Source organism: Perognathus longimembris, chromosome 15 (genome assembly GCF_023159225.1).
Source record: "Perognathus longimembris pacificus isolate PPM17 chromosome 15, ASM2315922v1, whole genome shotgun sequence".
Lineage (NCBI taxonomy): Eukaryota > Metazoa > Chordata > Mammalia > Rodentia > Heteromyidae > Perognathus > Perognathus longimembris.
Window position 1 is genome coordinate 48,098,766 of NC_063175.1, and position 26,204 is coordinate 48,124,969.

A 26,204-nucleotide genomic window follows, 5' to 3' on the forward strand; every position below is an offset into this window, starting at 1 on the left:
AGGGCAGGAAAGTCTGGGATATTCTTATCTCCAATAAACTACTCAGAAAAATGTGGAAGTGGTACTGTTGTATACCGGATACCCAGGTGGGCCTCGAACCCATGACACTAGTCACCAGCACTCAGTCAATTGGGCTAAGAGTCTTTATTTAGCTGTGCACAGTATCTGCTCGCTACCACCATGGTGGTGACAAACAGCACCAGGGCCAAGTAGGGCTGGGCTTTTAAAGGCAAGTGTCACATGTACCACTCGCAGGCCGTCATGGGGTAAGAATCCCATTCACCACACACAGGTGGTCCGGCAGGTTCGGCCAGGCAAGCAAGCAGACAGACAGAAGCAGAATTGCTGTTAGTGATTACGATTCCAGTAAGCTCGGAAACAAAGCAATCAGAGCAATACAATTCTTGGTTCTGGGTGTGACTGGTCTTATTTAGCCTTACATCTTTCTCTTCTTGGGACTTCCCTTAAACTGAGCGGTCTTCCTCATTCCTTTCTTTTGCCATGCTCAAGCAGCTCTAGGTCCAGCTGCTTTGGGTGCCTGTTATTTGGCTTAGGTTTACCCCTCCCCAGACCCACCACTTTGTATAAGCCTGCTGTTTCTAGGGACTCAAAAAAAGGGGGTTCCCCTACACCTTTCACTTGGTTTCTACAGTACTGTGGCTCAAGTGGTAGAGCGCTGGCCTTGAGGACAAAGAGGCTCAGGGACAGTGCTCCAGGTCTGAGTTCAAGCCCCAGAAACAGCAAAAAAACAGTAACACTGGGATGTTCAGGTGAAAGGGTTTTGAGCTCTGCCTGTGCCAACCAATTCAATTCTTTTCCTAGCCTTGGGTCTTAAGTCACTGTGCTTGGTCATTGTTGACATACTCACTGCATATTCTTGATCAAAATCTGTATTTGTTCTGAAAACAGGAAAATACTTTCGGGGTATAGAAAGGTGGAGACACACAGACATTCAACTGCAAGTTATCTTTATTATGGCTGCTGAAATTCTAGCTCAGTCTAACAGAACAATCTGTTCATTCCCTATGGTAAATATGGTGTGTGTGTGTGTGTGTGTGTGTGTGTGTGTGTGTGTGTGTGTCCTTCAGTGCAGTGTTCTATACAACAGATAGATTGCTTCTAAGATCATTTCTAAGTCAAATCTGAGCTCAGTCTGCTTATGGCATAGCTTCCTTCCTAGGTCATCTGAGCTGAGTTCCAGGGCCTGGTCCACATGTCGACCTCTCCAGGAACCTACTTCATCTTAGTCTGATTTGCTCTAGAATCTTTTCTAATGACCAAGCGGGGCAGGGCTGACAGTTTAAGAAGTCATATGGCTGCCCAGGCTGCCCAGGCTGCCTCCTGCCCTGGAGACAGGTCTGAGCAGGCTTCCTCCTGGGACTGTGACCAAGTGACAAGGCAGTCCAAGAAGCGGGATTCTGAATTTTGAAGCATCAGGATTCGTGAATGATGCTGAGCCAACAAGTTTAAAAAAACACACCAAGAAATCAAATTGTAAGTGCCTATTTCAGTGGCTGGGATATTGTAAGTATTTAATAAATGTCATATTCCCCTGCTCCTTGCCTCCTTTATAGAACGAGGCACTGCATTCATATGGCAGAGATAGGGTGGCAGGACAGTAAACCTGCTTGTAATAAAAGGAACGCATGGAAGATGCTTAAAGAATAGTTTTCAGACTCTTTAGATACATGTGAAGGGCGCGTGGCATGACCCTGCACAGGTCAACCTACCATGACCTTCAAGTAGGGCTCCGTGTACACTGTGACTGTGTCACATTTTGGTTCATTTACACACGGTCGGCCATGGAGTTAATGGTAATAATAAATAACCTCCTACCATAGACTGGAAATTCCCAGAAGGCAGGGATCCTCCTGTCTATGTTTGGTTTGTTTTGAGGTCCATGACTACATACTCGGTACTTTATCCCACATAGTCTCATCTTCCAGTCTTTTTTTTTTTTTTTCCAGTCCTGGGCCCTGGACTCAGGGCCTGAGCACTGTCCCTGCTCCTTTTTGCTCAAGGCTAGCACTCTGCCACTTGAGCCACGTCGCCACTTTTGGCTTTTTCTATATATGTGGTGCTGAGGAATCGAACCCAGGGCTTCATGTATACGAGGCAAGCACTCTTGCCTCTAGGCCATATTCCCAGCCCCTGTGTCCTGCTCTTCTATATTGTCAATAAGGTCTGACCTTGAGAGCAAGTACACACAAACATCCTGTTCTGGAGCGCTGGAAGGCTTCTCTCACGTTTCTGATAAGGGCTTCCTGGTTTCCTCCCTCAATCAGTGACAAGAATCTTCACTCTCACTCTTCAGGAACAGTTTCCTCAGTGTACTTGAATTCGGGGTATGTCATGAGTGGTCAATAAATAATGGTTGTATTGAATAGGCTTAGACTATGCTACTTTAGTACTCTTTGTTAAGATGGTTATATAAGCTTCAAATCTAGCCTCTTTTTTTTTTATTTGGCCAGTCCTGGGCCTTGAACTCAGGGCCTGACCACTGTCCTTGGCTTCTTTTTGCTCAAGGCTAGCATTCTGCCACTTGAGCCGCAGCACCACTTCTGGCCATTTTCTGTATATGTGGTGCTAGGGAATTGAACCCAGGGCCTCCTGTATACGAGGCAAGCACTCTTGCCACTAGGCCATATCCCCAGCCCCAAATCTAGCCTCTTTCTAGTAATGCATCAGTGTATTCTCCCATGTGTATGTACACATAAGCTGTTTGTTCCTCTTGTTGATCTTTCTATTTTGTCATTTTAATGTGCAGAGACATAGTTATCAGATATGAAAAGGTAGAGGAGAAGGCCTTTTCTCTCTCACAGTATGAATTGTAGTTCAATTTATGGTAGTTAAAAGTTGAATTCTAGTTCAACTGTTGGGATTGAAAGTATGAATTGTAGTTCATCATATTGCAGTCCAACATGTATTGTTAAAAGTTGTGGAGGCAAGAAACTAAACACAGAAAGCGAATAGGAAGAAATGCTGTGCAGGCAAGAGTGTCATTTTGATGTTCACAAGTCCTCAGCTTGCATACTGAAGGAAATGTCAGCGGATTCATGCAGGAAGTGATATCCATCGCGATGTGTATCAGTTTGTGCTACTTCCTGGATCCTGACCTAAATGTGAAAATAAGAATGCCAGTTGCCATTAAAAAGACACCATTTCACATTAGAGGGGACTTTCAATCCTTAGCAAATACATAAGACTGAGAACCTGAAAGGCTATCTATTGATTCCTGGCCCTTTGGTTCATAGTAAACATCTGGTCCGTTTTGCAGGTCACAGGGACAGTTGGTATTTATACACTGGGAAGTACAGTTTCATTTTCTTCAACCTGGCTGCACTGGAAGGAACGCCAAGCTCAAATCCCTTCTTCTGTTCCCTTCTTCCCTTCTTGCATCTGGTCAACTCTAACAAACACTACTAATGACCAGGTTATATCAGCATTACATAGTCAAGTAGCCCATTCAGTTTGCTCAAAAGAGCACAGACATAATCGAGCATGAGGCTGAATGGACAATTCACACTGAATAGGGCAAATATTTGGATTCAAGTATAGGTCAGCAATTGAAATATTGATAAAAGAAGCCTGTGGGAACTAAATGCACATAAAAGAAAGAAAGAAGGAAAGAAAAAAAAAAAAGAAAGGACGTCCTCCAGGGACAAGGCCAGGCCACCGGACCACAGGGGGCGATTTGTCTGCGCCCAAGGAGAGAGATGGCTTAGCTGCCAGGCTGAGCGGAAGAGGCTGACGGCTGCTATTCTGGTAGCAGAGAGCAGTGTGTTCCAACTGTATTGTTTGCTTCCAAAGTGGAATTTACAATGTACCACGAAAGTACCACAAAAACCTTCTCACAGGACCTCCTATCCCGCTTGTCCAACTTTACTTAAAAAAAAAGAGAGTGAAGCCCAAGTTTTTGTGGTTGTTGGTTGTTTCTAGGGTGCTATTCAGACACTGGATCTTCCCAAGGCTGGTGCTGTGGGCTCAAGCTTGCCCCCAAGTATGAAGGGATTCTGGGTAACCTCCTTGCTGCCTGCCCCTGGCATTCACTCACCCGTGACTCCTAGCTCCTCCATACCTCTGTCACCTAAAGTACCCGCGCGCCACCCTCACAGACACTTGATAATGCCTGGCTTTATGGGTGGGTTAATTCTTAAATATCTGCTCTGCAGGTGGACACTAACACGTCCCCTGCCACAGTCAGCCTCCTCCTCTTCTTCCTGCAAGGGTCAGAAATCCAAATCTTCGTTTTAAGCCAGAATACTTAGCCTTAGCACCCCCTTGTCTTCATGTCTCTGAAACTCTTCCGCAACGTGAACTAGTTCCACTGGAGTCTTCCATGAAATCCCTCAGTGAGCAGCAGTGAGACAAAGTACCATCACGGCTCCCCCAACTCTAATCAGCGCTCCAGGCCAGAGGCCCAGCCCTCGCCCCCATAGGCCAAGTAAGGAGACAAGACGTGGTGAAGGGCAGAGCAAGGAGAGTTAGTCCACGGCATGGCCATGCTACAGGAAGAGGCAGAGGAAGCATTTCACCTCAGGGGACACGCATGAGCTTTAGGTTTAAATAGAGGAAGAACTGGGTTAGGGCGTGAGAGAGATGCATAATTCAATGGTCCTGGGCAAAGTGTGGTTTGATTGGTGCTGTCAGTTCTGGTTCTTTGAGGGTCTACACAAGTGGTCACCGCACGAGGCTGGCATTCTGGTTCCCACAAGCGGGTTCCTCCTCTGCCAGACTGCAGCCTCAGCATGAGAGGCAATGGTCCTCATTTGGGGTGCTCTTTCCTAGGAGGCTCTGCTGGTCCTTTCTGTGGGGGTAGCTTTGGTCCCTTGTCATAAAGATATTCTCAATTACTTCTGTCCTTCCTGGAACCGAAGGGGACTGCACACGAGAGAGACTTGGAGTAAATGAGACCGATGGCAAATGGAGGCTGGACGCCAAGCTTTCTGCCTGCTTTTAGTTAATGCATGGGCCCAAGGTAGGGTTCAGTGCAAAAGAACCTTCCTTCCTTCCTTCCATTCTTCTGTCCTGCTTTCTCCTTTCTTTCCTTCTTCCTTCTCTTCCTCCTTCCCTCCCTCCTTTCCCCTCCTTTTCCCTTCCTCCTTCCCTTCCTCTCTTTCTTTCTTTCCTTCCTTCCTTCCTTCCTTCCTTCCTTCCTTCCTTCCTTCCTTCCTTCCTTCCTTTCTTTCTTTCTTTCTTTCTTTCTTTCTTTCTTTCTTTCTTTCTTTCTTTCTCTCTCTCTCTCACACACACACATACAGAGTTCTTTCTTTTCTTGCAATACAGTAGACTGAATTCAGGGTCTTAAGTGCATCACTACTGTATTGGGTGATACTGACAACACAGAACTGCTCGATAGCAAGGCCTCTCTCTACAGTACATTAACGTCAACCTCAGGGTGCTTTACCTGACTGCCATGGTGAGCACGTGTTCCCCACCACGCAGGTCTGCAGATGCACAGGTGAGCACCAGAGCCAACAGCTGCTCAACAGCAACCAGAAAATGCCTATGATGTCTAAGACCTGCCCTGAGGTGGTAGGTAGTAAAGTGTAAAATAATGCGGGGTCCTTAAAGAGCTGATTAGATGTAGCATCTGTGTCCTGGGCGGTGTTAGTAGAGGTACACAAGCCACAGGACTGTCCACTACTGGCACGATATATCTGGCCCATGTCTGGCGTCCAGTAAAACTCAGTATTTTTGTGTACATGTGCTGGGATTGGGGCTTGAAGTTAGGGCCTGGGCACTCTGAGCTTTTGTGCTCAAGGCTGGTATTCTATCACTCGAGTCACAACCTCACTTCTGGCTTTTTGCTGGTTAATCAGAGAGGGACTTTCCTGCCTGGGCTGGCTTTGAACTACAATCTCAGACTCTTGAATAGCTTGGATTACAAGTGTGAGCCTCTGGGCCCTGGCAAGCCTAGAAAACGTAATGACCTGAACTCCTTGGAGCCAGCCTCTTCACAAGCTGAGAGGCACAGTGGGAAGGAACAAGAGCCTCAGGGAAGTAAATCCCTGTCTGGACACATGGCCCACCGGTAGCACAGAGAGGCCATGGGGGATTCCTGTGTGTGGCACTTTCCTCATACCTCCCTCGGGGAATTTGCAGTGCCCTGGGAAGACGAGGCATGCGCGAGGCAGCAGAAGGCCGGAGGTTTCACATCACTGCCACGTGAGAGGTGAGGCCGGAGCAGGCCGGGGCAAGTGACTTGGAGCTGGCGTCAGAGGAGACGAGTGGGCAGGGAAACGGGCTGTGGGTGGAGTGGGGAATACAGCCAAGCCAAGCCTAGAGCAGAGAACGGGACAGAGGGTGGCATGGCGTCTGGTCAACTGGAGAGCTGTTCAATGAATCCCACTCTCCTTGGTTCCATGGCTTGAGAGAGCTACCCAGTCCTAGCGACGCTCAACAAGGACATCCATTTAGCTGTTACAAATAAAGACGGAAGCATTCACGGAGTAAATGATATATGTCTGGTTTTAAAAAGAAATACAGGTTATGGAGGGAGGAGTCGATGAAACAAGATGGGCAAAATGATCCTTTCTGAAGCGTCATAATATAGAGTGTGTGTGTGTGTGTGTGTGTGTGTGTTTAGTCAGTTTTCCATTGCTATCACCAAATACCTGGGGGAAAACCAATTTCCAATTTATAAAGTAGAAATTCTTCTTTTTTGCTCATAGCTTCCGTCTGTGGTGGTTTGGCCGCCTTACCTTTGAGCCTGTGGCGAGGCAGAGAGAGTATCATGGTCAAGGCAGGTGGAGGAGGAAAGTGCTCACCTCATGACAGCCAGGAAAGAGAGGGGCGGGGGGGGTGGGCATGGGATGGGGGTGAGTAGGGGGGTCAGTATTCCTGGTATGGCACTCTTGAGACCCTAACGTCTTTCTACTTGGCTCCAGTTTTTTTGTTTTTTGTTTTTTTTTTGCCAGTTCTGGGGCTTGAACTCAGGGCCTAGGCTCTGTCCCTGAGCCTCTTTGTGCTCAAGGCTAGTAGTACATCTACCCCTTGAGTCACAGTGCCACTTCCAGCCTTTTCAGAGTAGTTTATTGGAGATTAGAGTGGACTTTCCTGCCCCACTGGCTTTGAATCGCAGTCCTCAGATCTCAGCCTGCTGAGTAGCTGTAACACCTGTGGGTGTGACCTGCCACACGCAGCGTAGCTCTACTTCTTAAAGGTTCCACTACCTCTCAGTAATGCCACGGGTAGGCAAGGAACACTTTAGGGCAGGCTTAAGATCCCAATCTTAGTACCTCGTGGTTCCGCTGTTTGCTCATTCTTGACAGTACAACGATAAAAATTTAAAGAAGAGTATTAACTAAAACCATGGAGGAAGCATAGATTTCAGCTTTGCCATCTCTGGCTAGTATTTTCTAACATTTGTCGGAGCCTGCTGGCGTACAGTACAGGTGAAAGCTTGTGAAAACGCAGTATTGCAGCTGCATGCGGTAGCACATGCCTCTAATCCTTGGGATGTGGAGGTAAGAGGATCATGACCTGGAGGCAGTCCAAGTACAGTTGGGGAGACCTCACACTAAAAAAAATGTACAAGCAGAGGTGTCACTGGCTCATGCCTGTTATCCCAGCTACCCAGGAGGTCGAGATCTGAGGATCACAGTTCAAAGCCAGCCTGGAAAGTCTATGAGATTCTTTTATCTCCAATTAACCAGCAAAATGCCAGAGGTAGAGCTATGGCTCAATAGGTTTAGCACCAGCCAACTTTGAGCAAAAATGCTAAGAGACAGTGCCCAGGTCCTGAGTTCAAGCCCCAGTACCAGCACAAAACAAAATAAAAACAAATTTTAAAAAAACCCTCCAACTTCACACAAACAATAGGGCTCAGGGCATGGCTCTGGAGATAGAGTGCTTACCTAGCAAGAGCAAGGCTAAGGGTACTATCACCTGCACCACCACCACCACCACCACCTCCTCTACCATGGCCAACAAGAAGAATGTTCTAGGCCCTTCCACTAAGGTCCCAGCACTTGGAATCTATGAGGAAGGCCCAAGAACCAGCTTGAGCAAGGCCACACTGGTTCTATTCCTTAATAAAGCCCACCTTCAAACAATGCACTTGGTGAGATTTCTAGATTTGTGTCAAATAACAGCTCTTCAGTTCGTCCTAGTTTGCCTTCCTTTTTTTCCTTGTACTGGGATTTGAACTCAGGGCCTTGTGCTTGATCTGCTAGTGATCTACCGGTTGAGCTACACCTCCAGACGCTTTTTTTGGTGTATGTGTCTGTTGTGGGGCTTGAAGTTGGGGCCTAGGTGCTATCCCTGAGCTCTGGCTCAGGGCTAGTGCTCTAGCCTGCTTTTTGTTCAGGATTTTGCAGATGAAATCACGGACTTTTCTGTTCAGGTTGGCTTTGAAATGTCATCCTCTAGATCTCAGCCTCTGGCCGAATTTGCCTTGCTGGAATTTCCAGATGGGCACCCTGGCCTTGGATTTGGCAGTTGGAAAGGTTTTAGGTAATCACCTAGAGAACTTGATACTTCCTAAGGGTTCGGAAGGTCAGCTCCCAGCTCTGCAGGCCTTCCTGCAGTCCACGCTTGTGCCTCCTAGCGGTTGTTTGGGAAAGTGTTACTAGGGCTGACTTGCCTGACTGCCTGGATGGAGTCTGCAGGGCGTTCGTGAACCTTCTGGGTTGCATCTTAGCTGGGACAGCTTCCTTCACTGACTTATCTTCCAGAAGGATGGCAGGACCAGCTGCCCTGTGTGATTCAACGGCGCCACCTGCTGAGTGACCTAGGAAGTGCAGAGGATGCCTGAGAAGGCGAGCCGGGGAAAACAATGCTGGAAATGACAGCAAAAACAATAACAGAAACGGTCTGGAGCTTGTTGTTTATTCACAGCTCAGAGGAATGTGGGCATGAAAAACATCCTCATCATCCACAGAGGAGGAAATTAAGACTAGAGGTTGTACTGCCTTGCTTAAGCTCACGTAGCTGTTAAGTGGTCTGCTTGGCTTGGAAATGCTTTCTACTATGGACGGTATAGCAGGCTGCTGTTGATCAGGCGCTATATTGAATGATATCACTTCTAGTGTTTTATTTTATTAAAGCAATCACATGCCAGCTTTAGTTTTAGAAGTATAGAGCTCATCTGTGGAAGCTAGACCTAAAAGATACACATACGCATGGACAAAGATATGTATATACATATGTACATTACATATACACACATATACATGCAGACAAAATGTGACTCATGGGAGGATATACCTAATATGCTTATATATATATACACACACACACACACACACATAGAATATGACTCATAGGAGGATGAGGAGAAAGGGGGAGGAAAAAAGAAAGATGGATGGTGAATATTTTTGTTGATTAATAGGAGATTAGGAGGGCAGGGGTTAAAAGATGCAATAGGGAGGTTTGTTCTGAGCAAAATATAGTACATGGACATCTGAAATACCGTAACACCCTTTGGTGCAATTAAAACATAGTAAAAAATGTGTGACAGGAAAGCGGTAGTCTTAGGTGGGTACCAGTGAAGGGAAAGTCTGATGAAGAGGATAAATGGGGATGAATATGGCCAATGTACTTAATTTGCCTGCATGGAAATATAACAATGAAATTGTTCTAAGAAGGGCAAGTGGGATGGGAGGGGTGAAATAGAGGAGGTGAGGTTGATTAGGATACACTGTATACATGTATGGAAATGTCACAACAAACTCCACGCTGAACAACTAATATATGCTAGTAAAAAGAATAAATCATTAGCCCATTTCTAGAATGCCCCTCTGTACTAGATACTACATGCTTCAGAGGCAATGGATGTGTTTCTATCTAGACCATTTCTATGCTCTTGCTTTCCTACTTTGGAAATGTGTCACTGGATTATGGGATATATTTACATACGGAATTGAAAGGCTTCAAATAGCTTTCTGTCTCTCCCACCCCACTTGGGAATATAGTGTGTGTGTGTGTGTGTGTGTGTGTGTGTGTGTGTGTGTGCCCTTTTGGTGTAAGATGAATGTAAAGACCTATAACTTTCTCCTGAAAAGAAATAAGAATTTCAAATGCTCAACTTTTTTGAATAAACCTCTCCAAATACTCTTCAACTTGAAATAGCATAAAGTATGAAAGACATGAAAAGTAAACAAAATAAAATCCTGGAACGAATTTTATGCCTAGAAAAATGAAAATATTTAGCAATACTCTACATAGTGTTTGAACTAGAAAATTGTTACTATAAATTTTGAATTATTCAAATTACTACTTAAATTATTCAAATTAATTTGCTTTGATACTTTATTTATTTACTGTATCAGTCCTGGAGCTTAAATTCAGGGCCTGGCAGCTGTCTCTGAGCTTCTTTTAGCTCAAGGCTAGTGCTCTATCACTTGAGCCACAGTTCCAATTCTGGCTTTTTGGTAATTTATTGGAGACAGGAGTCTCATGGACTTTTCTGCCAGGACTGGTTTTGAATTATGATTCTCAGATCTCAGCCTCCCGAGTCATTAGGATTACAGGCATGAGTCACTGGAGCTCAGCTCTAATACATTTAAAAAAGTTTTATGCAGTCCTTCAATAACGCTTCATCCTTTCGGCAAACCATAGGGCTATAGAACAAAACGTCCACTCACACATCAGAACTAACCACAGCAGTGTATATGAACTGTACTACACACAGGACCACAGTTGAGTTTTGGAGGCTCTTTGAATTGGGTTTTAGGAATTTGCTAATCTTCCCTTGCAGGGCATTGGCCTGCTGAGGGCTTATCAGATTCAATTAGATTTAGTCGCACGTCACTGAAATTCCAAATGCCAACAATTCCAGGGGTCAGAAGAGACGGCCATTTCTATTTCCTCTCGCCTACAAGGCCAGGCGAAGGCAGCCAGTGATGGGTTAAATTCTTCATGGCCACTGGGGGTTCTGCCTTTTCTTTCTTCTTTATCATCCTTCATAGGCCAGTTTATAATATGAAGCTTTTGCTTACATTCTCAATACAATATCCAAACTTCAACTGCAAGGAGGAGTCTTCCTTTAAGCACACATTCTAGAAATTTCACACAGCCTTTTGCTTACATCCATTGAGTGGTACCTTGTTACATGACTATCTTGCTTGCAAGGGTGACTGGAAAAAGTTGTCTTTATTTTGGATGGCCATGAGCCCAGCTAAAAGTAAAACAAGATGTTTATTATTATTATTATTATTATTATTATTATTATTAGCCAGTCCTGGGGCTTGAACTCAGGGCCTGAGCACTGTCCCTGGCTTCTTTTTGCTCAAGGCTAGCACTCTACCACTTGAGCCACAGTGCCACTTTTGGCTTTTTCTGTATATGTGGTGCCGAGGAATCGAACCCAAGGCTTCAAGTATATGCGGCAAGCACTCTTGCCACTAGGCCATATTCCCAGCCCTATTATTATTTTTTATTGAAGGAGAGAGCTGGGTAATTTGCAGATTCCACTCCAGAGATTTCGCTAGGAGGGCTTTCACCACATGTACATCGTTTTTCTTTCTAGGTCCTCCCCCAATTCTCTTGTCTGCGGTGTTTTGGCCAGTTGAGTGGACACGCATCCTTAGCATGCATGGTAACCCACATTCTCTCATATAGATGTTTGCTTTCTGTTTAAATAGGGGAAGGATAGGCGGGGAGAGGTGTTTGTCATTATGCGACAGCCCCAGTCGCAGATCTGTTCTGGCAGTCCCATGATGCAAGCCACTAGTGGTCCGATCGCCTGTTGTTTCAGGACTGGCTTGGTGGAAACTTGTTATAAGCAGCCATTGCTCCCGGCAGGTGGGTCTGACTGAGGAGATTCTGATTTGGCTGTTCTTTCCTTGGGTCATTTCTATTGTTAAGATGTTGAGAGAGGGTGGAGGGAGAAAAGGGAGAGGGGAGAGGGAAGAGGGGAGAGAGGAGGAGACAACTCAGAGATTCCTCACAGGAGACAGGTAGAAATCGAGGGCCGAATTCCAAGCTTCTACTCTGTTTTCATTTACTTCATGAGTTCAAGTAGGGACTTAACGCTTATCAGCAGAAGTGGCTTTTGCCTACCTGTTATAACATGAATCTGTCCAATTCACTTTGGAGACGGAACCGCCAGTGTCATTCTGTGATGCCCTGAAAGCACACTGCGTGGAAGTAAAACAACATGGAAGTAAAACCCCTGTGGCTGAGTCACAGACACGATCAGGAACTCGGACTGAAGTTTGCTTGCTCAGGAGTTTCTATCTTTGTGTCGTAAGCCCCCAAAGAAACAATGCAGAGCCTTGAATCCGTTCATGGACTGTGGCAGCAGCTCTCCATCCTTGAGCCTGTCCATTCTGGAAGTATCAGCGTGGCTCAAAGACATTTTATCATTCAACTATATTACACCTCACAAATTTCTGGCAGACGTTATCCCATACAAGAGGTTCTAAGGATTGCTCAGTTATAAGTTTGACAGTCCGAACTATGAGCATGGAGACAGGAAGTCATCACCCATGTACAGCTTAAGTTGCAATAACCAGTAGTCCCAACAGAAATGGAACTATTTAACCGGACAAGAGACATCACTGGCTCCTATGAGTGATAAGGACCAGGTGGGCCACGTGTTGGGATCATGTGGCTTGGGTTAGTTCTTGACTCTGCTTTCCTGTGTGTTATCTTCACTCTGAGGCAGGTTTTGTTTCCATGTGGGATGAATTACTACCACTAAAGGTAGCTCATTGGAGTAATAGTATTTAAAGTATAAGAGAGCACTGGGATTTTTTTTAAAGTTTGAGAACTGCCAAGTTTTTATTCAATGTAGCAGCTCAGATTTCTTTCATTCATTCACCAAATGCCTACTGTGTTTGGGGCATGGACTGGCACTAGGAAAACATGTCCGGTACTATATCTGATACTCAGTGTGTCTAGCTGTGTAGTGGGAGTACAGTGAGCTATACTCCCATCAAATGGGTTTCCCAAAGGAAAGACTGGTTATGTGACCAGAAAAAGGAAGAATTGTTATGCAGCCCACAACAACAGAGATGTCCTTATTGCATGGCAGGTGCTATGTTTGTTCGTAAAGAAACCCCCAAATTTCAAATTCATTCCCATGGGACAAATGGAAAGTCCTTAGAATCTTCCCCAACAGATCCACAATCCAGCTTCTTATAGTCCAGGGCCAAAGGGAAGGAAAAGAAGTGGTTACAGATTGATGGCTCTTGGTATGCAGATGGGCCCTTGAGGAAAGTTCCCCGTGAAGATTTTTTTTTAAGCCTGTTGAGGCTTGGAAAATTCTTTTCACTAGATCCCAAACCTAATGCTAGCGCTTCTTTGCCTAGGGGATGGAGTCAGGCAATAACTGTGTCAAATTCTCAAATAAATGGATCAATGTCCTAGAGATTTTTAGAGGAAAAGCATTGTCTACAAATAGCAGCAAAGAGCAGATAATTCAGTTTCTTTCACAAATATGGGGTCCATAATGTATGAAAAAATAGACTGAAAAATAAAGACAGAAGGTTTCATTTAACCCAATGTATATGGTTTTTGATTCTTTGATTCCCCCAAATTGGTGTGTTCTAGAAAGAGAGATGGTTCAGAAATTTCCTTGGAGGTATCCGTAATTCAGGGTGCACTGGACTGACTGTGTGGACTCTATCTTTGGAGACTATGATTAGTAGCAAATGATCTTTAAATAAGTGCACACAAACTCAAAAGGCTTTTAATTTTCAGACATCAACAAATACACAGGGAATATTATAAGTGTCTTGGTTTGTTTATGTGGTGGTTACACAACTCTATGAAATAGGAAGCTTGTTTTTTAATTTAAAAATTTTTTTTGGCCAGTCCTGGGGCTTGAGTACTGTCCTCATGTCCCTGGCTTCTTTTTGCTCAAGGCTAGCATTCTACCACTTTAGCCACAGTGCCACTTCTGGCTTTTTCTGTGTATGTGGTGCTGAGGAATCGAACCCAGGGCTTCATGTATAGGAGACGAGCACTTTACCACTAGGCCATATTCCCAGCCCAGGAAGCTTGTAAATAACACATTTTTCTCAAGTTCTGGAGGCTGGACGTTGAAGTTCAAGTCGCTGGGAAATGTGGTGTCTGCTTAGGAATCATTTCCTGGTTCAGGTGATGGAGCAGGGAAGTTAGCCTCTGAGATCTGTTTTATAAGTGCATTTATCCCACTTGGGAGGACTTTCTCCTCAGGAACAAATGACTTCTCAAAGGTCTTCCCTCTTAATGACATCATCTTGGCAGGTAGGATGACATCAATATACACATTTGTAAGGGGTAAACATATCTTCAGACCAAAGCTCTAATGAACATCCAGTCAGCATTCAAAATCATCAGCATGTATGTATGCAATATCGCTTTGTCTATGTTTTCATCCATTTTTTAACCCCATAAGGTTGAGGGTATCCTACGACAGGCATTTTACTATTTCAAGTAATTATTTTTTAAAACATTTCAGAGCCCATAAGATGACAATAAAGTGTCTTAATGGTCTCACAGATAGATCTCCACACACTCACAAATCAGAATTGGATAAGCCTGGTCAACAGCAATGAAAAAGATCATTTTGTGTTTTTCCATCTCATCATTTCCATCCAACTTCCGCCAAATGAGTCACCTCAATCACAAATAATTACGGAGCTATTTGGACATCCCCTATGCCAACAGCACAATTGAATTATTGTCCCGAGCTCATAGAATTGTGCATCTTTGCTGAAATTCACAAATGCGTGTGTTGCTCTGGGAATATGGCCTACTGGCAAGAGTGCTTGGCTCGTATACATGAAGCCCTGGGTTCAACTCCCCAGCACCACATATTCAGAAAATGGCCAGATGTGGCGCTGTGGATCAAGTGGCAGAGTGCTAGCCTTGAGCAAAAAGAACTCAGGGACAGTGCTCAGGCCCTGAGTCCAAGGCGCAGGACAAAAACACACACAAATCCCTAAAACAAATGCGTGTGTTTCTCCCTCTCATTTTGAGAACACATAACCCCAGGATTTGGTTTACATCTTCCATGTTTCACTTTGCGCTCAGCTTGTGAAGAAACTCTTTGCCATGCCTGGATTTCTTCACGTGCATTGCCTGAGCTCATAGTTGGCTGTGAAATGTCATAATGGTGACAGCAGAGCCGTCTTCTGCAGAAGACAGAGCTCTGCTGGATGTTCTCATCCAAAGGGGCAGCTCATGGCAACAAGAAAAGGAGCAAGCTCAACTTTTCAGATTTCCAGCTTCGGGGCACCTCCTTAGGAGTGGAGTTGAATCCATGCAAACCTCAGAGGGGGGAAAAGAACTACCTCCGTGTATAAATAAAAATAACTGAAGTAAAAATGAAATAACTATAGGTGGACCTGAAAGTGCTGCTTAAGTAGTCTTGTTTCTGACTTGTTTATTAAAAAGTCGAATCAAGGACAGAAAGTGATTTTTTAAAAAAAAATCTTGTTGCGTCCTTCTGTTCTCTTTTTGGTTGCGCTGTTGTCATGAAATCTTGCTCAAATGATGACTTTCTCTCCCTGGCTGCTCTGTCCTTGCACAAACAACCCCCTCTATACCGACAGGAGAGCGAGCCCAACGGGGCTATTCCTCTATCACCCTACTGAGAACATTCTTTCCAGCCCTGCAACAGAGACGACCTGTGAATGTGCAGTGGGCTCTCTCCCAGTCCCACGAGCCCTACAGGTCGTAAGGATTTAGGGGTGGCAGCCTCCTCCTCTTGGGTGAGGGGGGAGGGGGAGTCTCACTTGTGATGGAGAAGCCAGCACTCTGTCTCCATTTCCCTCTCCTGGGTCTCAAGGCACAACGCTGAAGAAAAGCAGGATGCTCCTTTAGAATGTGTGTTCTGTGCGGCCGCGGTACTCAGCCGACACTACGTTAAAAACGCCATCTATATGACATACGGATGGGGAGGAGGGGACCCTGGGAGAGGGCGAGGGAAGGGGTGATTGTTCAAGAAGAAATGGACTCTTTACCTCACTTATGTAACTGTCACCCCTCTGTACCTCTCCTTTACAATAACAACAAGATATTTACAAAAATGGACGTTTGCCTCTCAAGTTTGGTTCTACAACACAATTTAGGTTCAATAAAGCAATTCGATGACCTGGATGTGTCATGCAGACTGCTAAACCCACATATAAATTCATACTCAGAGCAGAAGAGAGATTAGGAGCCGTAGCCTGCTCGTCCCTTCCCACAATGTCTCAGGCTGTGCAACTTGGAGCTGTGCAAGGGGGTTGATTACAGACTCGGAGAGGGCTCAGCACGGAGCACGGAGCCTGCTCTTGCTGTAAGGATGCCTGTCCGGCTTGGAAAGCCAATACCTGGGGGCTAATTTCATTTATTTGGAATACCTAGATCAAATTGGATCAACACAAAGGCTTTCAACCAACCTCACAGGAATATTTGTAGACTCTGAAAAAACAATTTTGCTGTTGGCGTCGGATCTGAGACCCCATCATCAATACTGGTAGAAAAAGTGTTGGAAGAAAAATACATTTTGCCTGATGCCTTAAAAGGCTGTTTTGACAGAACCTCTCTGAAATGTTTTCCGGCTGTTATTTCCTTTCTGAATAATTTGAGCCTAATTCAATTTGTGGGCCTTAATTTTTTTCTAGACTTTTTTTTCCCCCCCAAAAGGCAAATGTTCCACAGATGCCTCTTTAGACTCTCTCTCTCTCTCTCTCTCTCTCTCTCTCTCTGTGTCTCTCTGTGTCTGTGTCTCTCTGTGTCTGTGTCTCTCTGTCTCTCTCTCTGGTTCAGCTGGTTTTGGCTGAGAGTTTTACTGAATTGTAAATAAATGAGCCTGTCAATGCATGGGGGAAGCATTACATGGCACTTCAATTACATGCAGTGGTGGCAGTCTAGCAGGATGTTGTGCAGTCACTGACAGAACTGGAGAACACAAGAGTGTCCAGGATGAGTCAGAGCAGGCCCAGTATTCTTCTGTGTTACTACGAGGGGGCAGCGCCAAGAACGCCCATGGATTGCAAGTAAGAAACCAACCAAATTTGCCTTTGGAAACCAGCCCGTGTTTGTGCATCTTGAAAACTATAAAGCAATCCGAGCCCATAGATATGCAACTTCCCTTCTGGTTTAATCATTTTCTCGCTCGGCTCTCGTTCCCAGTGTGGTTGGCAGTGATGGTAGCCATGAGAGAGGGTAAAGAGGCTGGAGAAGTGGAAATTCATAACATACGTTGTCACCTGGCCAGAAATAGAAAAGAAGCAAGCGTCTCAGAGTCAGGTTGGGACAGAGGGGAAGCCATCACAATCAGGTACCGATGGAAAAATCCAGATTGGGGGGGGGGTGGATCTGCTACATGGACTCCCCCTTCTCCCTTTCCAACTCTAGGAGCCAGCCTCCAAAATAAAGAGGAGGGCGCAGGCTGGGGAAGGAATCCATAGAGAGCAAATGTCATATTGGTTAGCTTCTGTTTTTCTTCCAGAATCTCCCTTCAGATATTTTCTTTTCCCCATTGGCTGGCTATCAGCTTGCTAAATTGTGACTGGAAAAGTTTCATTTGGCGTTAAGATGTGCTCTTTGCGAGGGGGACTCCACAGCTGGGCCTCGGAATCCTTAGAGGATGGGGTCCAGCCCTAGCTACCCTGACTACCCAAATCTGAGGATGTTCAAGTCCCTTCTATAAAACGGGGTAGGGAAGGAGGTAACAGATGCTTATAATGCCAGGGCTTGGGGGGCAGGGGCAGCAGAAAGGTAAGTTCCAGACCAGAGTAAGCTATGTAGTGAGACGTGTGTGTGTGTGTGTGCATGCACACGCGTGTGTGCAGTACGCAGAGGCTCATGCTCTCTCATTTTGCTTTTTTGCTCAAGGCTGGCACTTTACCACTTGAGCCACACATCCATTTCCGGCTTTTTGATGGTTAATTGGAGGTAAGACTCCCATAGGCTTTTCTTCCTAGGCAGGCTTTGAACTATGATCTTTAGATCTCAGCCTCTTAAAATAGCTAGGATTACAGGTGCAAGTCACCAGCGCTGGACTTGAGACTCTATCTTAAAAATAAAAAACGGTTGGGATGGGGGGAATAATGAAAGGGGTGATATTGGTTAATATTGGTTAAACTGACATGTTGAATGGTAACCTCTTTGTACAACTACTTAAAAATCATAGGTATAAAAAATTTAAAAATAAGGTGTTTGTAGAATTTGCATTTAAACTATGCACACCCAGTGGCACACTTTAAATCTCTAGGCCATGTTACAGTTCTTAATACAATGGAAATGCTTTGTGAATCATTGTGAAAGTGATTGTTTGTAGAATGATAAGTTAAAAAAGGTATGACTGCTTAGTACTAACGCAGTGTTGTTGTTTGTCCCCCAGATACATTGATCTGCCATTGGTCTAATCTGTGCACATGGAATAACAATAGAGGACTAGTCATATATTTTTTTTAATTGGCAGATACTATACACTGAATCATCAGAATGCAACAAGGGATATCTGAATTCCTGACTCTCATTGGAGTGCTAAGGTAATTTATCCTTGTCTTGATCAGTCCAAATACAGCGCATGGGTTCCTGTGGCTGAGATGAGAGTCCTCGTTACTCACAGATCAGTTCAGAGAACACAGCAGGGACATTCCCGGGAGCTTGCTAGAAGGTAAATCTCAAACCTCTTGAATCAGAATCTTCATCCTCATAAAAATATCTTCACAATAAAGTCTGAGAAATACTGATTTTCAAACTACTAGCAGTTAAGTCAGGAAATTAATTTAGTGGTTGTGATAAGACTTGTTTTACTTTCATGGAAGTTATTGATTTGCTAGGAAAACATATATACGACAGCAACAATAAGGACACACAAAATGATTATTTGTTCATAAATCATCCAACTCTTAGGATAAGCTCCTTGAAGCAGACAACACATTTTCTTCCTCATTTATGCTTGTAATTGATTACTTTGTATCACTTCGAGTCATGTTTTCTGGATTATCACGATGATTAGGATGAAGTATTGACAATTGTTCTCTCCTTTGGTGATAAGGACTTCAAAGAATGAACATATAGATGAAACAGGAGCATGTGCCCCAAAGAGGGGCAAATATTGTGAAATGTCTGTTTCAGTTATAGTTACCTATGTGTGTAAGCATTTATTCATTGTGTAGACTGTATTTTCCCAGTGGGTTATGGTTAAAAAGATGTGAAATCTTCTGATGCTATGATTGGATGGTTACTTCCCAAAGCATTCTGTGCCCTACCCACTAATCGTTAACCTATCAGGCCTACCCCAGTAAGGAAGCAGATAAACATGTATCAAGTTCTTAGGTAAACAGTCCATCAACAAGGACATTGCTCCCACAGTCTCTTGATGGGTTTCCCTGATCCCAGTTTGTGCTCCAGAAACCCTCCCTGGGTCCACGAGGGGCTGTGAAGTGCTCCCACAGGACTGTGAATGCCCTTCTTTGCCCCGCCAAGGCATTTCCCAGCCCTCTTCTTATCACCTACTCTGTTCCAGCCACACAGATCCCACCAGTACTCTTTGGGCACATAAAACAGATCTATCTCAAGATCTTGCTAAAATCTCCGTGTGGAGTATTCTCTCCCAAAACATCTACATGGCTCACCTCCCCCTCATTTCAGCTCTCTGTTCGTATATCATATTTGTTGCTGAGATCCCTACCATGAAAGCGAATTATCCACCCTCCAGCACTGTATTCTGCTGCCCTCATTTCCCCCATTGTGATCTTTTTCATACCTGTATTCATGGTGATGGTTAATTGTCTGTATCCACGAGGCTATATAGCACAGTACCGAGATAGCGCATCATTGTCCTAGATGGTTCTGTGGATGAATTTCTCTGATGAAATTAACGTTTAAATGAGTAGACTTAGGGAAAATCAGATTATTCTCTGCAATGTGTTTGTGAGGAAGGGGCTCAGTAATCAGTCAAAGGAATTCTGCCAGGAGAGTCTGCTTTCGACTTGAGGACTTTCCCCTATGTCTGTACCTGACCGATCTAACCTGCGGATTTGGGATCTGTCAGTCTCTAGAGTTGTGTGAGACAGGTTCTGAAATCATAATCTCAGCAGATCTCTCTCAATATCGTTTCTTGGATGATACTAACTGGTAGATGTGTTTGCTTATCTGTCTTCCTGGACCAGATGTAAGGCCCCCAAGAATCAAGATGGCATTATTTACTTAGCCAGTCATGGCCCTCAAGAAGTTTTAGTTGAATGAAGTGAACAAATAAGAATTTCAAGGGCTGGGGATATAGCCTAGTGGCAAGAGTGCCTGCCTCGGATACACGAGGCCCTAGGTTCGATTCCCCAGCACCACATATACAGAAAACGGCCAGAAGCGGCGCTGTGGCTCAAGTGGCAGAGTGCTAGCCTTGAGCGGGAAGAAGCCAGGGACAGTGCTCAGGCCCTGAGTCCAAGGCCCAGGACTGGCCAAAAAAAAAAAAAAAAAGAATTTCAAGGTGGAAAAATGCCATCAAAGAAAAGAAAGGAATGAGAATTAACAGCTGGGAAGAAAATTTCCTATTTTAATGTATTAAATAGTGTCCCTCCAATTTGTGTCTTCTTGAAACCTCAGAGTGTGTCCTTATTTAGGACCGGATCTATGTAGAATGTAATTAAATTGAGATGAGGTCATCCTCAGCCAGGGTGACCCCCAATCCAATAGTTACTGCCTTTTAGGAGAAGAGAAACTACGCTGGTCACTGGTGGCTCATGCCTGCAATCCTAGCTACTCAGGAGACTGAGATCTGAGAATTGTGGCTTGAAACTAGCCTGGGCAGGAAAGTCTGTGAGACTCTTATCTCCAATTAACCAGCAAAGAAAAAGAGGGGGGAGGAGGAGGAGGAGGAGGAGGAAGCAGCCAGAAGTGGAGCTGTGGCTCAAGTGGTAGAGCACTAGACTTGAGCAAAAAAGCTCAGGGGCAGCACCCAGGCCCTGAGATTAAGTCCCAGGAACAGCTCAACAAAGAAAAAGAAAAGGAGAAAAACCAGATGTAGAAGACTCAGAATGCTGTTAACACCATGTGAATAGAGACACAGACATGATGGAAGAACGGTTTATGACAAGGGAGACAAATAGCACCAAGCAGTGGGTGGCCAGCAGACCCTGGACAGCGACATGGAGTAGCAGAAAACGACACCTTCCTGAGCCCCGGTAGATGCTGGTCCTGAGCCCCTGTAGATGCTCGTTCTGAGCCCTGGTAGATGCTGGTCCTGAGCCCCAGTAGACGCTGGTTCTGAGCCCTGGTAGATGCTGGTTCTGCCGGCAGCTTTGCTTTTGGGTTTCTGGCCTCCAGAACTCCAGAGGCAGGTGTACCTCATGTTCTGAGTCCTCCAGTCTTGGGCACTGTTATGGTCTAGGAAACAGATCGACCCTTTAACCACTTCCGTGAGCTGCAGTGGCCCCTATGTCCTTGAAGAGCTGTCTTCTCCTTGTAGGCCATCCAGGTTCAAAGCGCTTCCCATCGGTCCATCTTCATGCGGCTTTGCACCCAGCCACGCACGAGGCTCATGACCGGGAAAAGCTGCACGCGGAACTGAAATCGGGCGCTTCAAGGTGCTAGGTTACAAAAGTATAGCATGCTTTTTAAATCTTCAGTGACTTGGTGAGGGGAACACATCTGGCTTCCGAGTATGCTGGAAATCAAGATAGGAGCACGTGACGTCCCCCCGGTTGGATGGAGGGGTGGGAGGGGGCATTCACTCAACCTCTTAATTAATTAAGAGGTCTGACAGTGTTTACAAAAAAACATTTCCTGCTTCACCCAGAACATCCGCGAAGCTTCTTTCTGCCAGAGGCCACAAAGTCTTGTGTGGCCCGTATGAATTGTATGTGACTGAGCCCAGGGTCAGTCCCTATTGGCTCTGTACCCAGAACTTTCCCTTATGGTGCTAATCAGTGTTTGCAACCGCATATTTATGTGATTAAATTATTTTGTCTAGAAGGATATTTATCTGTTCAGTCAAAAGTCCCCTGGGAGACTAGAATTATGACATTTTGTTCCACATTGTGTGTATAGCTCATAACACAATATCCAGCTCCCAACGGGCACTTTAACAAGTATTTACTCAAGGAAAGGGAGATGTGTAAATACACAGGTTATTTTAGGATACGAATGGAACACTGAGATGGTTAAAACCTCCTAGGAGCAATCTTCTTTCCCTCTCTGCTTTCCTGCCTCCCTGCCTCCCTCCCTTTTTCTCCCCCTTCCCTCCCTCCTTCCCTCCCTCCCTCCCTCCCCCCCTCTCTCTCATATACCTCACCTCCCTTATGGTCTAGTGCATAAAGGTTTCCATCCTCTTTGCATACATCACTGTAACTACCAACTCACAGACTCTTCCTCCCAATTCTATTTAGCGTTTCTCTTTTTCTCTCTCTCTCTTCCTTTTTTAGGTAGTCCATAGCCCAACCCCCAAAGAAAATCATGTGAATTTCTAACGGAAAACAGACAAAACTGAGTGTGCTGGGTGTTGGGGTGGCTAGAAACCCTTCCACACCCCTGTTTTGTGAGCAGTACCAAAGAGCCTCTAATTTGACAGTCTCATGTTAGGGGACTTGGAGCTACAGAAAGACCCCCATAACGGGGTCCAGCCTCAGTGGTACGTGGCACTTCAGACCTTGATTTAGACCCAGACTACTTCTAGCCTCTGGGAAGCAGAGGGTCCCCAGTGCACCCCAGTTCTGGAGAAAATGTCATTCTCTGTCTTCCTGCATTCACTTGGTACAAGCATGAGTCCGTCCACAGGACTGGTGTCAGAACACAACACAGTAGAACCACATAAGAAAATAACTTTGTTATTAAGCATATACATTCATACAAAAGCACTTCATAGTACCACAGCCATTACTGGTTGGAATATTAGCTCAACTGTTATATGACCCAATATAAATAATGGACAGAGTTACAGAAGCATATGACTAGTCACCAGGAGATGAAAACCCACCCGCGAATTCTTCACGGAACCCCTCAGGGGACTCCGAAAATATGGAGTAAAAGAGTTCTTTCCTATGGTTTCTCTACAGCAGGGACATTTGTAGAAGGACAATGTAAAGCCTATGATTTTATGCATTAACAACAATAGTCATTGTGATTTTTTTCTCCAAATGGAAAATTATTTTTTTTGGTTTGTTATGAAACCTACATGCTGCTGATGGTGCCAGAAAAACATTTCATCTAGTTCCCTGAATTCATGATTAATAACTTCGGATGGCTCTCTTCTATTAATTGTTTGGCCCAGATACGTGCAAACGACTTTCCCTTTCAGGAAGACTGTCTGGAAGATAAGTTTTTGGAATGAGGCTGCTGGGACTGTCTCTCTCTGCAGAACCCCAGGGATGGAGTTGGAGAGGGGAGTCACACCCCAAAATAGAACGAGGAATTACAGCCTGAAAACATGAGGTGCCTTGTTCTGGAGAGGGCCCAGCACTGGGGGTGGCTACACAAGGGCCAACAGTGGCTCTGATTGTTGGAAAGTAATACAAGTCCCAGTAGGGAGCTCTGTGGCTGAATTTTGGTGGACTAACATTTCCCTCTCCTCTCCCAAATGCAGCGAGCATTGATTATGTACTCGTGCTAGGCACGTGTCTGAGTCTATGCAGTAGAATGACTTCAGTCAGTTCTGTGGTAGGTGCTGAAAACCAACGCAGGAGGGGAGAAAAGGCAGAATCCTCTTTGTACTTCCACTGGCACAGGAAAGCTGGGAATTTCTCCCTTTGGAACTGGGAAAAAGGATTTCCACACTAAAGTGCACGCCCTCCTTCTACTACCTGCAGTAGACTTTTATTCCCACTGCTTTGCAGTAGTTGAGGTGATTTATAACTAAATTCTGGTTAGGAAGATGCAAAAAACCCCACTGGAGCCACCATTTCTACTAAAGAGTTCAAGAGGTACACAAAAGTCTATTTTCCCTCATGAAACATGAATTGACTTAGTTTATCTGTGGCAAAATTCATTCTTACTCCGAATGCTTTTTCGTGTTTTGTGCAAAAGCCCTGTTTAGACATTATAGCTTTGACCTTTAAAACCCCAACTATGATATAATAGAGATAATGCTGGCTTATGTTGGAAAAACACAACGTGGGCCTACAAGGTATATATTTGACCTTATAGTTATCCATGTTTTGAAAATCTGAAGATTAGTAATGATTTTCTAAATTAATATAGTCTAGCAGTTTGAGATTACAAAATACAGGCTATTATGAGTTTTGCTGGAGATACTTACCTAGAATAGTCTCACAAATCCTAGCTATTACAAGGTTCCGTTCATTCTTTCAATATATTATCTTGGGCTCTGGGCAAACATACAGTTAGCTTGCATTTTTTTAATCAGCCTCTGACAGTAAAGATTCTATTTCTAAACATAGTTCACTGTCAACAAAAGTCAAGGTAATAAAGTTCTTCATGAAAAAAAAAAATAAAGATGGAGCAAACCATCTCTCACAGAACCCGTGCATAGTTTTCTTTTGAGCATCCATCCATTCAGCCATCCACACCTTTTAAATACTGCATTCCACAAGCAGCAAACATTAAATAGATTCCAGCTGGGACTCAGCAGCTGTTACATCCATCCCTTCATGAATGTGTGGCTCATGAGAAAGGCTGGATTCTGTAGAGACTGAAGGGGAAGAAGGGATGATAGAAAGCAAGTCTAGGGATGCATTTGTCTTCATTGTCAAAATGCTGGTGGACAGCCACTGGAGATTTGGCATGAGTAAGAAATAGCAGACCCAAGACTGTATTTTGGACAGGATAGAAAGGAAGGAAGCACTTGAGCTCTGTAGACAGAGCCCCTTCCTCTTATTTGTCAGAAAGAAGACTGGGTAGTGCCACGTAAAGTCAACAACAGTGGTTCTCTTCCAACATATTCTCACCTTAAGGGAATAATAAAGGTTAAAAAGAAATGGGAGCTGGGAGCTAATGGCTCCCACCTGCAATCCTAGCTGAGACATGAGGCTGGAAGTTTGAAGCCAGTCCAGGCAGGAAAGCACATGAGTTTCTTATCTCTAATTAACTACCCCCCTCAAAAAAAAAGTTGGAAGTGGGAGAGTGGTAGAATGCTAGCCTTAGCTAAAATGCTCAGGGATAGGGCCCAGGCCCAAAGGGGAGGGGGAGAGACTTTCAGCTGAGCATGGAAAATAATTTTTTTCCATTTCCCTATTCAAGAGGACTCTCAACAGTGTATTATTCCCACTTTGTGGGTCTGACTCTAAGCGAAAGCCTCAAATGCCCTAGAAGAATAAGTTTACCTGCATCTGCTAATTAGGCTTCAGTGGGGTCCCTCCTCTCTTTCCTCTTCTCCCTTAGCACAGCCCTGAGCTCCACTATGCACTGATTCCACTTGCATCATGGCTGAACGGCATATCTCTGGGCACCTGGTCAGAGCCAGGGAATTCTGAACCTCTTTCTAACGGTCAAACCATCCTATTTAACAAATTGTCTGTGCTTTATGGAGCAAGGCATGCCTATAAACAAATTGATTTTAAGAAAGATTTCTTTCTTTTCCTGGCAGTACTGGGGCTTGAACTCAAGGCTTTGAGTTTTCTAGACAGGTACTCTACCACTTGAGAAACACCCCCCGCTCAATGCAAGGAACAAAATGGACTTCCTTCTCTTCTACTCTTTGGAAAAGAAGATTTTCCCCCTACAGAGCCAGAGGAACTATCTTTTCCAAGTAGAATTCTTATAAATAGGTGATATGAACCTCTAATTGTCCTATGTAGGAATCAAAATATGGCAAGTCATATGATAGTAAAAATGTATGACTATAATTCTTCTCTAGTTTCCCCTAATCTCCACTCCTTAATTTTCTCCTTTCTATAACAAAATTTGGGAGACAATGTTGCATACCGAGGTGGAGTGTTTTAAAATCTATTAGCTTGTCAAGAAACATCCTCCTCCACTCCTTTTTAAATAGAAGAACCCAACTAGAGGAGGAATAGTCTAGTCTACGTTGAACACACTTGTTTTTAGAAGTAGCCACCCATTTTCTAAGAGCTCACTTTGCCTCCTCCACCCTCCTTGTGGTATCCTGCCTCATTGTAAGACATTGTGAGACTTGTTAACAGAACTCCAACAGACCGTGGAAGAAGCACCACCTAGACCATCCAGAGTCTCTCCACAAAGAGGGTGTTAGTTCTTCATGTCCTCCCTGCCTCTTTGCAAGAGGAAAACAGTATTTGGAAGAGGCCTAGTGGGAAAGCAGGAAAAGAGGAAAGACAATGAAAGTATCCTCTAGGCCTCTGTGGCTTTTTCTTTAGATGCTTGAAATGCAGGAAAAGGGAGTCTTCCGCTGCTCAAGA

General features: G+C 44.6%; 1 long non-coding RNA gene across 1 annotated transcript; it reads left to right on the forward strand.

Moving 5' to 3' along the window:
* The first annotated feature begins 1,284 nt into the window (after positions 1–1,284).
* On the forward strand, positions 1,285–26,195 carry LOC125364129. Its single transcript, XR_007213416.1, has 4 exons — positions 1,285–1,298; positions 4,480–4,483; positions 14,472–14,475; positions 26,071–26,195. It is a non-coding gene; the product is annotated as an uncharacterized LOC125364129 (long non-coding RNA).
* Positions 26,196–26,204: the final 9 nt, after the last annotated feature.